Source organism: Abramis brama (assembly GCF_963993115.1).
Source record: "Abramis brama genome assembly, chromosome: 8".
Classification (NCBI taxonomy): domain Eukaryota; kingdom Metazoa; phylum Chordata; class Actinopteri; order Cypriniformes; family Leuciscidae; genus Abramis; species Abramis brama.
Window position 1 is genome coordinate 2768104 of NC_139970.1, and position 15579 is coordinate 2783682.

Here is a 15579-nt window from a genome sequence, read left to right on the forward strand (position 1 = left end):
AAAAGCCTGACAATGTAACTGCTAAATACCAAAGTATTGTGGTATTACATGTTTCTCACTGACACACTCATAACTCTTCAAGATCGGGCTTAAAGAAAATCCCAAGCTTCCTACTCATATTTTCATCATTGTGGCGGCGTTCATGTGTGTTCAATTTGTAAATACGATCTTTATGATACAGGTATGTCTTGAATGCATCAATAGCTCTAGTTTAGGGACAATCCATACAAACAATCTTTACTAAACAGACTGTCACAGTGAGAAGATTTTTGTCCTTTATCAATGCTAAAGGCCTAACCACTGCAGTTAACACCATGCTGTTAAATAAAAGTCTGTAGACAAGTCTTAAGGTTAGGGTTAGGGTTATCCTTAACCCTTAATTTCTAACCCAGACCCGGTTTCACAGACAGGGTTTAGATAAAGCCAGGATTTGTCCTTAGTTCAATTTGGGTATTTAATTATAGCTTTTAAAAATGTGCCTAAGAAAAAAAAAAAACATTACTGGCGTGCATCTTGAGACAAAACAATGGCACTGCCATAAGATATGTCAGTACAAGTTGCTTTCAGGTAATACAGCTCAAACATGCATTTTAGTCTGGGACTACAGGCTTAAGTCTTGCCTGTGAAGTGTGAAACCCGGGGTATTATGTTGTAACTTGTATGCCAATGTTACCAAAGTGTTGCGTTGAACAGAGGATTAACTCTAAACCAACAGGTTGTGTACCAGTGCCACACAGGGTGAAAAAGGATGTTGACATTATTAGGCATAAGAGTGTTTCTAAAGGAAAGGTCAAGAATTTGTGAAAGTGTAAAAGGGTCAGGGTCATTATGGGTCACATGAATGTAACTGTCACCACCATGATACCAATTCATTAGATTTTCATATAGATCTACATACAAATTGTATATGAATATATGCAGTGTTTGCTCTGTTTAATATACTGTTTGCTCTATTAAATTCCGCTTTATCAGAACAGTGGTAAATAAATATTATATATGGTCAGTTACTGTAAGTTCTTACAGTATTTTTAATCTTTTATTTAATGTTTAATTTTTAATCATGCACTGCAATGAAAAAACAATTTAACCAATTGATTAAATATAACAGCCAGTCTACAAATACAACCAAATAAATAGCACATTATATATATATATATGTTCATATTTTCCTGTAATTGCAATGTTGCCACACTATTGGCTGTCTCTCCTAGCTGTTTCGAGCATGATTGGTTATTCTCTGTTTATTCTGACTGTCATCCAGGAATCTAGCCAATGACAACTAAGCGCGCCTTTACGAGTCAAGTTTGAATAAACGTCAGTTGAGTGAGTCGGTGTTTGCTTTGCTGCTGCGCGGGATCTTCAATATTAGCCTATTCTGTGGGTTTTACGTCGTTTAAAACATGGATTATTTTACATCGGACTGCTAAATGTTTATTTTGAGCGAGTTGCTGGTGTTGCTGGATGTAAATGAAGAACAAACAAGGAATATGGACAAAGAATTTTAACAACGGACATATTGCAATCTACGGAAGGTAAAACTTTATCTTATACAAATTCTGCTACATCAAGATATTGTATTAAATTGAGAATCTAAACGCGATTAGAGCAATATTATTAGTGCATGCGGTAGGCTATTCCAATGTATTTGCTGATAGCATGTGTGACTTGTCTAACTTATACTTATTAGTTTATGATAAAAAATAAAACTCAGCATGGGAGCTTTACAACGAGTGAACTGAGAATATTGTAACTTATCTTTAGACAGAAAGGAACTGTCACAGTCTTACTCTAAGAATCTGCAAACTAGGCTTTTGAATCGTTGATCGGCTAACCGATCAGTTAAATTAACGAGTCGTAATAATATGTTTTGGAGCTGGTGAGTCAATTTTGCAAGCTTTTGCAAATGTCTCCGTTAGTAAGTAAAACCAATAACTAATATTGATGTGTATGTGTGTGTTTCCTTCATGATCCAGGCATTTTGGGAATATGATGCTGCCACACGATGTTCATATGCGGTGAGTACTGGGTTGGTATTGTCATAAAATACACGTGAAATAGAGGCAGAACATGTAAACTCTGCTCAAATGCACTGGTTCAAACCCCCCAGACAAGCTTTATCTTCTTGAGTTTACAGGCCTAGCTGACCCAAAAATAAATGTCTTTCAAAATGAAAGTATTTTCAAACCTGTATAACTTACTTTTGTGAAACACAAGAATTTTGGGAATAAAACAACTGTATTCATTGTATGACAAAAATAAAAGGCATTTTTCAAGATATCTTAATTATGGTTCTACATAAGAAACTCATACAATTTCAACATGAGGGTGAGTAAGCTACATAATGAGATAACTCTATATATTTTTTTTTTGGATGAGCTGTTCTATTAGTTCACCTCAAAGTTGAAAATTGTGTCATCATTTACTCACCCTCAAGTTGTTTCAAACCTGTATGAATTTCTTTCTTCTGCTGAACACAATGAAAGATATTTTGAAGAATGTCTGTAACTTGGGTCCCATTGACTTCCATAGTATTTTTTTTTCCTACTATGGAAGTCAATGGGACCCAAGTCTGTCTATTTACCGACATTCTTCAAAATAAATTTCTTTGTGTTCAGCAGAAGAAAGAAATTCATACAGGTTTAAAACAACTTGAGGGTGAGTAAATGATGACACAATTTTCAACTTTGAGGTGAACTAATCCTTTAAGGACATTTGCTAAATTAACCATGTTTTTTATTATAGTGTAGAAACCATGTTTTTATGGTGGATTGATTACAATAATTTATTAAGTGAGTATAGGAGCAGGGTTCACTGTATATATTAATAAACTTTTATAGTGCTGGCCTGGATAATTGTAATAAGTAAAATAGGAAAGAGGCCACACTATGCATAAACTTTTATTTGCAAAAATGCGTTTCGGCGCGTGCAAACTGATGAAGGCACGTTCGCGAAACGTGTTTTTGCAAATAAAAGTTTATGCATAGTGCGGCCTCTTTCCTATTTTACGCATTACAATAATTTATTACCATTTGGTTAGTGTCACAAAACATTGTTAATTTTTAGTAAGGGTTCTCCAGATTTATATAACACTTATGGAACATTAAAAAAATGGTCCTATGTTACCCGGTCAATAATCCTATTAACACACTTTAAAAAAAAAAAAAATAATTAGATCAAGCATTGGACTTACGGAGCAGAATAGGCACCAACAGAGAAACAAGTCCATCACTAGTAAGTATCCACTGCAGTATCTGGTTACACTTTATTTCGATAGTCCACTTTCACTAACATGTCAACTAACTCTCATTATAGTATTAGTAGGCTGTAGTAGACAGTCAATAGACTGGTAGGTTAAGTTTAGATGTTAGGATTCGGGTTAGGAGAATAAGTTGACTTGTAGTTGCCGAGTAACTTATAGTCAGTAGAATGTCTGTTAGGGGACCAACAAAACAGAGTGTTAGCAAATATTAAGCAGACAGTCTACTAATACTCTAATGACAGATAGTTGACATGTAGTTGCAAAGTTACTTATAATTAGTAGAATGTCCAAAGTGGACTATCGAAATAAAGTGTTACCCAGTATCTAAATCCGCAGTCAATTTTAAAGGCACAATGCACTCCGAAATTAAAAAATGATCTCTTTTTATCTTCTCTCGTGGCATTCCAGATGTATATCTGACTTTCTTTCCACAAAGATTTTTTGAAAAATTATCCATTATTGTAAGCCAATATAATGCAAGTGCATACGCCAGAAACTTCATACAGCCTACTCACAGCTTGCTGTGTTGTTCACACAAGATGTTTTCTGCACGTATCATGTGAGCTTTACAATGCTCTTGGACTTTTTCGACCTTCAGCATTTTGGTGTCTATTCACTTGCATTATTTGACACACAAACACAAGAGATGGATAATATTTTTTAAAAGTCTAGTTTATTTTTTCTAAAATATGTGTTTTCATCCGAAGAAAGAAAATCATATACCTTTCGGTCGGCATAAGGTAGATCAAATGAAGGGGGAATCAGTTTGCTCTCCTTTACCTAATATTATTTATAAACCTTACATGTGATTTAATAAATGTACAATTAAAGGGGTGTTCCAAGCAAGCATCTAAATCCCTTCACAAAGAGCCCTTCCACAAAAGGGTTAGCAAAGGGGGACATGCATGCAATGGTAAATTAACTGAAGTAATTTTATCTTATAGTAATTTTATATTATATTTATGGTAATGTGACCTAGGATGGCAAGTTCCTGTGATTCATTTTAAAACTAGATATGGTGGAAGAGTTCCATTTAACATAGAATAATTGAGTTGTTTGTTTGGGTTTGCTTTATTACACACATTTTCATCATATCAAAGTTCCATAGGTAAAACTTTTATTAATAGATGCGTTAACCCTACCTGCAGGGTTAAAAGAAAAGACGTCAAGAACACACAAACTTAAGGAACTTTTACACATTAACAATGTACTAAAAACGGAAGAGTTTTTTCTTTGTACAGATGACAACGTTGTTAAAACGATTACCGTTTGGACAGATCCACTGTGTTAATCTACATGTTCCTTCTTTTGGTGATGCACATTTTTCTATCAGACATAAGTTTTAGATACCAGACAAAATGAATGAAATGTGACCCATGCTAATTAATTCCCCCCTTTTACCTCTCTCTTTTATCTTTCTGTGGCCAGGATCCGTCATTCATCAGAACAGCTACCAAGAGAAGTGAGTATTCGTCCTCTACCTCCTTTGTCTCAATGTTATTTCAGCACAATTGGTCTCCAAAGTACTATATGTATGTGTTTATATTAGGGGTGTAAGATTAAGAAAATGTCATAATTCGATACAATTGCGATTTTCGATGCAAAAACGATTCTCGATAAATAAAAAAACGATTCACAGTATGTAAATGTAGTTACTTTTCCTATGTAGGTATTAGGGATGTGCATCTCCATAACTGAGGCCGATACGATACGCATCTCGATGCATAGCCAACGATACAATACATTAATGATACAGATAAGCAGCTGCCAGCTACCAATGCAATGCAATACGATTCACTATTATTACGATCCGGTGCGATTCCATTTCGATTCAACGCATTGCAAAAATATGATGCTATGCAATTCAATATGGTATAGATAGTTAACTTTTATTTCTTTTGTTCAGACATAGGGCAAATCATAAAGTAGCTTAAGTGCCATCTGACTTTTAACACATGGCTCTCTCACAATCAAAAGATTTGGTTTCCACAAAAAAAGCAGGTACTGTAGGCTAACTGACCAGAAAGCAGGTCCTGTTATTATGTGCTTCACGGGCTGTTTATCAGTTTATCAGTACAGGGCTCTAAGAGATCCCCACTGAAGTAATAACATCGCTGCGAGATCTAGTGAGAAGCATTCATATTTCTCTGTTAATAACGGATCAAACAGCGCTGACGTGGAAACATTGTGCCATGAATGAACAATCCAGTGTCCACATATCAGCAACATTCACCATGGATTTACTGTAGTAACACTAACTGTAACCATGGAAGTTTGGCAGGAATAGTAGGCTATAATGCTTTCAAGTTACATTACGTCGGTTTTATTTTTTTGACATAAATAAAATTACTGCCCTCAAATGTTAATCTGAACTAAAATAAACCTTTGTTTATAACTACAATATTACATTTCATTTTTTTCAAGGAGCTGTTTTACATGCTTCTAAGAGTCATATTATTCATTATTATAGCTTCATCATTCCTCAAAGTAAAAAAAACATCATACTTTATGATGTTAGGTTTAATACAAAAAAAAAAAGTTAAAAATATTAAATCAAGGAAATTTCTCTGGCATTTCTTTCTTTTTCCTGTATCGAAAACGTACCGTGACACAAGTGTATCGTATTGAACCGAACCATGAATTTTGTGAACCGTTAACTTACACCCCTAATATGTGTGTGTGTGTGTGTGTGTGTATGGGGCTGTTTAAACCTGGCCACTTGATGCGTTTTCTCAGATCGGATAGCTATCTGTTTTATCACAACATTTCCATTTACACCTGGTCACATAAATATGTTTTTGCAAACCGGATATAAATCCGATCTTCGATTCCCTTGCTATGCAAATATAATGGCGTTCACGTCACCGAAAGCAACAGATATGAGCTGCATTTTATTGATCATCCGTTAAAATTTCTAAATCAAAGACCGCAAAAGGAGAGAGCGCAACAGCCCTGGTAAGATCATTTCGTTTCTTTACTTTTAATGATGATATTGATAACTGTGTGTTAAGCATCGGGGACTTACTTTCACTTTGATTTGCAATAGTTTGCACATTGGCTTGATGAATAACGTTAGATGGTCAGCGGCGATGTGGCAGTAGCGTCGTCATAACTAGCTATAACATGACATATAGCCTATAACACGCTCTCACACCTTTATTTTAGAGTGTTTTTGGGAGGAGTAAAATTTACATATGTGGTTTCAACAACCAGATGCATTTACACCTGTCCAGTTTCTTCAGGAATGCGGCCCAGACCACCTCCTGAAGTGGTTTGAGCAATCAGATTCAAATGCGTCACGAATGCGTTTCGGAGGGCATTTACACCTGGTCTTTTCAAGATCATATAGCTATCCGATCACAAAAATCGCATGAAGTTGTAAATGGCCCCTATGTGTGTGTGTGTGTGTGTGTGTGTGTGTGTGTGTGTGTGTGTGTGGAATGCCTTATATCAGGCTTGATGTAATTTTACTTGATTTGTGATTTATTTCATTTAATTGATTCGAGTACTCAAATTTTCAACTATGTATCTCTGCTGTAAGCTAAACCACAACAGTGGCATTTGTATTTATTTATTTAACATGTGGATTTTTTTTGCTTTGATTGTAGCTGCTGTCATGAAATGGGACCCAGCTGCAACAGAGGCCCAAATAAAGTCTGTAGCCGATCATCTGAAACTGCTTGCTGCTATAAATGAAGCTTGTGAACCTTATAGCAGCCATATTTTGTTAATTGTTATGTTATATTGTTTTAACAACATTTTATAGATTATTTAAAGGGAAATTGTGTTAATTTACAACTTTACTGTTCTGGCTTTTAAGTTTTATTGTGTTAATTTATACTTTACTCTTCCGGCTGTTAAGTATTGGTCCAGCAGAACAAAATGGTAATAAAAATATATTTTGAGATTTAAATAGTTGATTTCTTGGAGTGATTAGTTTGGTTTACAGGAAAATGGTAAGCAGTTTATTACAGTTATATTGTTAAGATATACAAATGCAAGTATATACACTACACAGTTATTCAATTGAATATTCAATATTATCAATATTCTTTAAAATCTTATTTAGGTCTATGGTCTGTGTGTCTGCAGTTTCATGACACGACAACCATTAACAATGAGTAACTGGGTTTTTCTCAGTGAGAACTAGCTCACTCACTGCCACTGTTTTGTAAATATTTGTAAGTAAATATTTTTTAAAGTTGGATCCTTGCAAAATGCACATACGGGATTTCCATGTCAGTATGGGTCTTTAACAGTCTTTGACATTTCTACTACAGAAAACACATCTAATACAACTTTTATTCTGGCTGCCTTTAGATGTCTAAGAATGACGTCTTTAGCACGTCTTTAATTTACGTCTATACAATGTCCAGAAAAGACGTAAAAAAACTTTCATTCTGGCTCCTGTGAGGACGTCTTCTGGATGTCTAAGAATGACGTCTGTAGCACTTCTTTAATTTACGTCTATACAATGTCCAGAAAAGACGTTAAAAAAACTTTCATTCTGGCTCCTGTGAGGACGTCTTCTGGATGTCTAAGAATGACGTCTTTAGCACGTCTTTAATTGACGTCTATACAATGTCCAGAAAAGACGTAAAAAAAACTTTCATTCTGGCTTCTGTGAGGACGTCTTCTGGATGTCTAAGAATGACGTCTGTAGCACGTCTTTAATTTACGTCTATACAATGTCCAGAAAAGACGTAAAAAAACTTTCATTCTGGCTCCTGTGAGGACGTCTTCTGGATGTCTAAGAATGACGTCTGTAGCACTTCTTTAATTTACGTCTATACAATGTCCAGAAAAGACGTTAAAAAAACTTTCATTCTGGCTCCTGTGAGGACGTCTTCTGGATGTCTAAGAATGACGTCTTTAGCACGTCTTTAATTTACGTCTATACAATGTCCAGAAAAGACGTTAAAAAAACTTTCATTCTGGCTCCTGTGAGGACGTCTTCTGGATGTCTAAGAATGACGTCTTTAGCACGTCTTTAATTTACATCTATACAATGTCCAGAAAAGACGTAAAAAAAACTTTCATTCTGGCTCCTGTGAGGACGTCTTCTAGATGTCTAAGAATGACGTCTGTAGCACGTCTTTAATTTACGTCTATACAATGTCCAGAAAAGACGTCAAAAAAACGTTCATTCTGGCTCCTGTGAGGACGTCTTCTAGATGTCTAAGAATGACGTCTGTAGCACGTCTTTAATTTACGTCTATACAATGTCCAGAAAAGACGTAAAAAAACTTTCATTCTGGCTCCTGTGAGGACGTCTTCTGGATGTCTAAGAATGACGTCTTTAGCACGTCTTTAATTTACGTCTATACAATGTCCAGAAAAGACGTCAAAAAAACTTTCATTCTGGCTCCTGTGAGGACGTCTTCTGGATGTCTAAGAATGACGTCTTTAGCACGTCTTTAATTTACGTCTATACAATGTCCAGAAAAGACGTCAAAAAAACTTTCATTCTGGCTCCTGTGAGGACGTCTTCTGGATGTCTAAGAATGACGTCTTTTAGACGTCTTCTAGACGACTTTTTGCTCGCTGGGAGAAAGTGTCCGACTTCACGTCTCCGTTTGCAGCTCCTCCCCGCCTGCACGCGGCTACTCTCGCCGATCGGTTGCATCCAGCCGCAGCCGATGTCGAACACACCTTAAGTAGGGGTGTGACGAGATCTCGTGTTAAGAGATCTCGCGAGATTAAAACGCGACGAGATTTCTCGTCGAGGTGAAACTTTAGGCTTGTTTGAGATGAGCAAAATCTGCGCAGAACCGATCACCGGTGATCAGCGCGAGATGCATGCCGGTTAGAAATGTGTCCGACTGCGGTCCGCCTTGCTCTGATGTCATGCTGACGTATGTCAAAAATCTCTCGCGATCGCAAGGCAGACGTGTCGGATTCTGCAGTCGAGCGCAGTTGCTCTCCACCGACTGCGCTGATCAAAAGCATGATGGGAAACGACTTGCTGACGACACAGCTTAATGCTCATTGGTTTAAAGAACTGTGATGTAGGCTATTGTTCTCTTTTAAAATGTTTGATTTTAAAACTCTAATATCATGTTTTATGTGTATATGTTATGTGTGAATATTCCCAAACTATCTGACAGTGCGATCTCTTTGGGTTATGCAATTTAATTTTTATTAAAAAAAAAATAAAAAAAATAAAAAACACATATGTCTGTATTAAATAAAAAAAATATTGATAAACATGTATTTGGAATGGAATTAAATAACAAGTACTTTGGGTGTCTTGTTCATTTTATTTATTTTCATATAAAAGCAACAGAACTTGAATTACATCCAGTTTATTAGCAACACTGTGCACGAGCGTGAATCCCGCGATATCCATTTGATCTCACAGGTGTCAGATCCACTACGAGAAGAGAGAACTGTCCGGCTTGCCTGCGCTTTTTTCACTCCTCCTCTCACTGCAGCCGCCTACTCTCGCATACATTTCAGGCGAGGCAAGGCGCATCTCAAACAAGCCTATTGTCTCGTGAGTTGTTGTGATGTCAGCGTGATGGAGCGTGAGGGTGAAATTAGTATTGAAGATGCCCCTGCCACTTTTAAATCATTTGTGTGCCGGGCCAATCACACACACACTCCGCGCGCACACACACACTCACTGTCCCTCGCTCACTCACTCACTCGCGCGCACACACACACACACGCTCACGCACACTCACTGTTGCTCGCACTCTCACTCACTCGCGCACACTCACTCTCGCTCACACTCAACCCGTCGTGGAGGACCGTTAAAATTAAACATGCTACACTGTAAAAAAAAATTACATCCCCAAGTCAAAAATTTCAAGTGACCGATAACATCTAAATTTTTCAATTAGTCTGACGTATTATTTCTCATTGAGCCAATGTTAACAGACTATTGCAACAAGAATTTCACTTGGGCCAATTGAAAAATTTAGATGTTATCGGTCACTTGAAATTTTTGATTTGGGAGGGTTAGAATTTTTTTTACAGTGTAGTCTTTCTGTCGTGATGTCCTGAAGCATCGCAGACGCGTAGGTTGTCGCCCACTATGACACACTATACGAAATGAAACGATCGAATCTTGCGTCCCGACGCCCGTTGTCCTTTACGGATCTCCACGAAACGGATCGTGCCAAAATCGCGCTAAAATAGTGTAATCTGAACCAGGCAGGTAATAAACATTTGACCTATCGCGCAAAGAACCTATTAAAGCACTAAGACATGGGAACAGTATAGCTAACATTCACATATCACAAGTCATATAGACATCGCAATATTAAACAATGTTATCGCACATCGCAGCTTGTCCTCATATCGTGCAGCCCTAGTTACTGCCCAAAGGTCTCAACTGCTGCCAGAAATCGACATGCTTATATTCTTGAAAAAAGAACATGACCATAATCTTAGTCTGTTCTGTGTAGTTAATTTATCTCTTTTTCATGCTTGAAGAAAATGTTTTTTTCTGTTTGAACTTGTAGTTTTGAGAGAGCAGTAGCCTACTTTGATTATGGATACACACTTACTGTTTGCATTTAAAGTGTTATTTCAGTTATTTATATTTATTTTATTTATACTGTTTTATTTTTTTTTTATGTTCGATTTGTGGAAAGGAGTTAGATTTCTCATATGAAATCGTACAGGGGAGAAGCCAGACGGTAGAGTTTATAGCAAAACATTTTGCAGTGTTTGCATGTCCTTTACTGCATAGAATTCATTAAAATAGAAGTAAAATAACATTCATTACAAGTTGATTTCAAAATGCACCTAAATTGTTTTGCATTTTGTGATTTTCAGTTGAATAAAATACTATTTTCCATTCATACATTTCATCATTGAGGATTTCTTAAAAATTGTGTAAAAATCTCGTCTTGTCTCGTTCTCGTGAACCCAATCTCGTGTCTCGTCTCGTCTCGTGGAGTAAGCGTCTCGTCACACCCCTACTCTTAAGGTATAACTTAAAGGGATAGTTCACCCAAAAATGAAAATTCTGTCATCATTTACTCACCCTCAAGTTGTTTTAAACCTGTATGAGTTTCTTTGTTCTGCTGAACACAAAGGAAGATATTTGGAAGAATGTTTGTAACCTAACAGATCTCGTCCCCATTGACTACCATAGTATATTTTTTTCCTACTATGGAAGTCAATGGGGACCGAGATCTGTTGATTACAAACATTCTTCCAAATATCTTCCTTTGTGTTCAGTAGAACAAAGAAACTCAGCTTGTGCCTCACAGATTTGAGAAATATAGGCTATATATTACAGAAAGCTTGAAATGTCAACTTTTAAATGAAAATATTCAAAACCAAAATAAATAGGCTACTCTCTGATTATGTAATCCATATGAAATGTGCATTTCTCTCATGGCGAGTCCGAATCGTCAACTTCATCTGTGCAGCGACACAGAAAACACCAGTTTATTACTAAACAATTAAATGTCTCCTTGCTAATTTAGACACATTCATAATCATTACTTTAACCGGTTCTTTGTGGCAAGCTTTATGCGTGCGGTCATAATGCTAATGCTTATTATACTGTAGGCTATAGCCTATTTACGTAATTCAATTAATATAAAGGGGAGATTTGTCCACGAATGGCTTAAATGAACAACTATAGTCGACTAGAAAAAAAAAATCAGTCGGAGGCAGCCCATGGTAATTTTACAGTAACATTCTGCTAGAGGTTGTGTGTTATATTACAGGACTATTGTTGTTGTTTTTTTTACATTTTAAAATAGCTTCATTAACATACCTGCTCAGACAGTGGATCACAAATTTGGTTGCTGTTCCGTAACTGCCCTTCAATCCATAATTGCTGTGGTGACCTCCCATGCTCTGTGGATATTGGATGCCGATCCCATGCTTGCTTGAAGAGCTGGAGATGCATATTTATTCGTGGAAGCATCACATAATGAAGGCAAATTATATCAAGTTCATTATCAGGATTGAGAGCACCGGTGCTGGAGAGATGTTGGAGTGCAGAGTGATAGTTGACTGTCACTGCGCACCAAACATCTCTCCAAAGTCTCTCAATACGTTGATTATGCACGCTGCGTCCAGTGATGAATCTTTCTAAACAAGAGAAGAAAAAAAAGAAGCAATTATGAAATATTGCTGTGTTTTATCATGATTCTACATACAGTATGTATTTAGAGAAAAAAACAAGTGTTAAAACTGCTAAAATTACACTATTCAAGAAATACCTGATCCTCTATCTGGATGCTCAAGCATAAAGCGTGCCACCTCAACATTCTCTCCACCTTTATCACTACGCACTCTTTCAGGTACCCCAAAGAGTTGCACAGCACCAACAAATGAAGAAAGAACAGTCAAGGCTCTATTGTTGTCACTTGCATGCAGGTACATGATTTTCCTACTGTACCCATCTATCCCCCCATGGATCACAATTCTCCATCTACAAAAAAAAAAGACACTTATGAGTAGGTCCAGAAGTATCCCTTTAAGTACGTATGTTAAGCATATACTCTATATTGTATCTATACATTGTAAAAATTGTAAATTGCAAAATTGTAACTGTATACTGTCTTCTATGTTAAATTGTATTCTGCGCTGTCTGGACAACACTCTTAATAATTTCACTCACTACGGCACATGTACTGTTAGTGAAGTGACAATAAAGTGATTCTGATTCTGAACAGCTGTGTTTTATTCATAATAAAACGACTATTACTGCTTCACCCAATGGTTCAGTGTATGACCAAAGACTTTATCTGGATAATTGGCTCGTTTTCGCATTAATGTATAAAATTATTATTATTGTAACAGACTTTATAGTGATTAATCTTCTTATCTGTCTTATTGAGGAGGGACTCTTAATTTGATGGGTTTCACAGTGAGCGAAACATGAAATGAAAGGGAGATTTTTTTTAAATAGATATAAAGTTTGCATGTTTAAGCACCCACCGAAAAGGCATCAGTCTTGTATATATTTGTTTACTGTTAGTTGTAATGAGTGTTTTGTGTAGTTTGTGTAAGCAGATACAACGGAGAGAGGGAATGAGCTGCTGTTAATGTGCACTTCTTGTGCTTTGTTCAGCTCTTATGGTGACTTCATAAAACATCAATAAAGTTTTGACCATCATTACAGCAGGGTTCGCTACAACTATTATAATTATTATAATGCTAGTATTATTAAATTAATACTAGGATCTACAATTAATTTGCCTTCCTCGACCTCTACCGACCGAGCATATAAAGATTAGACTCCTCAAAGAAAATGCAGCCTACACACCCCCCATCAAAATTTAATTGTAAGGGAATTTACTCACAAATTGTCAAGAGTGCTTGTTATAACAAACACATTCCTATACGGTTGTTGTTTGCATCGTTGCTCGTCAGCATAGCACATTAACAAAACATTTAATGACACTAATAACACTAAAACCAATGTGCCTACAATTATAAATTAATAATAATAATATCACTAAAACGATATAGGCCTAATAACATGTCTTTCAGGATAGCTGCACATTTTTTTAAAGTAAAATTCCATGCTTTTTAAGACATTTTTTATACCTGAAGAAATCAAAATTAATACCGTACATTAGGGGTGCGCAATATTGACCAAAATATATCATGATATTTTCAAAGTTTTGTTTATAATAATTAGATGATATTTTACTGATTGTGTTTTTGTAGCCTACTGGTACCCTGGCTGGTTTAGGCCTGTTGTTGACAGCACACTCACAAATATATTCATATTTTTCATATTCTATGCAGTGGTCAGTTCACAGCAGTGACAGAAATTAACATTTTTATTAAGTGGCAATATTTGCCACCTTAAATTGATTTCCAGGGGCATTTTCACCTATATATATGGAATTTTTTTCTAAACTTAATTAGAGGTATGCATCACCTTTTTATGTCAAATTCTAATATTTCAATTAAATTATATTAGAATAATAACACAGTACCACTGTTACCAGTCAAATTAAATAATTAAATCAAAATCCATCTTTGCAGGGAGTCAGGTGACACAGAAGTGACATCAGTTGTTACTACCAGAGATGGTGTGTTTTGCTTGCACATAATAATAATGTCAATCTTTAATAATTAAATTATTTCAAAGACTGAAAATTACTTCTTGTATCCCATCATTACTTGTTTTTAGCCTAAATGTGAAGCTGGATATTAGGGGTCATATAATGCCATTTTCGTACAAGCTAATATGATTCTTTAGGGTCTAAATTAAAAGTTTGTAATATAGTACTCCTTTAATAAAAAATTCTCATTAGTATTGTAAGAAAACACTCATTTTACCTGGTCAAAAACAGCTCTGTTTTCAGCACGCCGTTTCAGTGCATGTGTCTTTAAATGATAATGAGCTTTGCTCACCCCGCCCCTCTGTTCTGTGCATACACCGTTTCTAACACAATAACCTAACGCATTGTTCATTATAAGGGATTATGAATTATATTGAGATCGTCGTACATAGAAAACATGGCGTAATGTACCCTTGAGTGTAAACAGCCGCATTCATCGTGAAGCGTGCAGCAAGCGATACGCAAAGATTAATAAATATTAATATAACTGTTAATAAAACGTTACACTCACTTCAGTTCTTCTGGAGGTGCAGCAGGAACACGAATAGTTGGTACGGATCCTATTTTCAGGAGCAGCTTCTTAGCAAAACAAGCTTTACTGGCCCTCCTTTGTAACTCAGTCTGGTGTGAAATGTGTTGATCGTGGGGAATCCCCGCGAGGGAACCCCCGCGTCAATGCTTTGGGAATATTCCATCAAAAACATCAATAAAATGCCTGCTGTGTTCCTTATTAGGCTACACCCAAGAACAATCGCTTAGACGACGCCATTCTTCTCCAGCATATCAATGCACTATGATGACAGTCAGACTTCACAGCTCACGAGTGAGGGGATCTGTGTTGAAACACAGTGCTGTCAATCACAATCGTGGGAGGGGCGTCGATTTAGTGACGTCACAAAATCGAACGGCTTGATTTCAGAGAGTGTCAAACATATAAGAAGATTTAAAAAAAAACACTGGATGGATTTTTATCATTTTATGATGGTTGTGTACAGGCACTGTCAACATACATTTCAGTACAATCAACTTGTAAAAGTGCATGTACCATTATATGACCCCTTTAAGTAGGCTATCATGTTGTAGTGTGTAAAATAGATTTGACAGCATACCAATCTGTTTATGTCTACATCGAAAGCACTGACTTTAGCCGACATAAATTATAGAAACCACTTACCGAATCAACTTGTGGTTTCCATCTATATGCCATAAAGCCATGGGTGCAGGAACAGAGTATACTCTTCTCTGAATTATGTTGATTCCAAGTCCACG

At 36.3% G+C, this 15579-nt stretch overlaps 1 long non-coding RNA gene across 1 annotated transcript; it reads left to right on the top strand.

Annotated features, from left to right (window-relative positions):
* The first annotated feature begins 1327 nt into the window (after nucleotides 1-1327).
* On the top strand, nucleotides 1328-7538 carry LOC311088911. The gene is made up of 4 exons (XR_014607579.1): nucleotides 1328-1532; nucleotides 1974-2015; nucleotides 4688-4721; nucleotides 6868-7538. It is a non-coding gene; the product is annotated as an uncharacterized lncRNA (long non-coding RNA).
* The last annotated feature ends 8041 nt before the right edge of the window (nucleotides 7539-15579 follow it).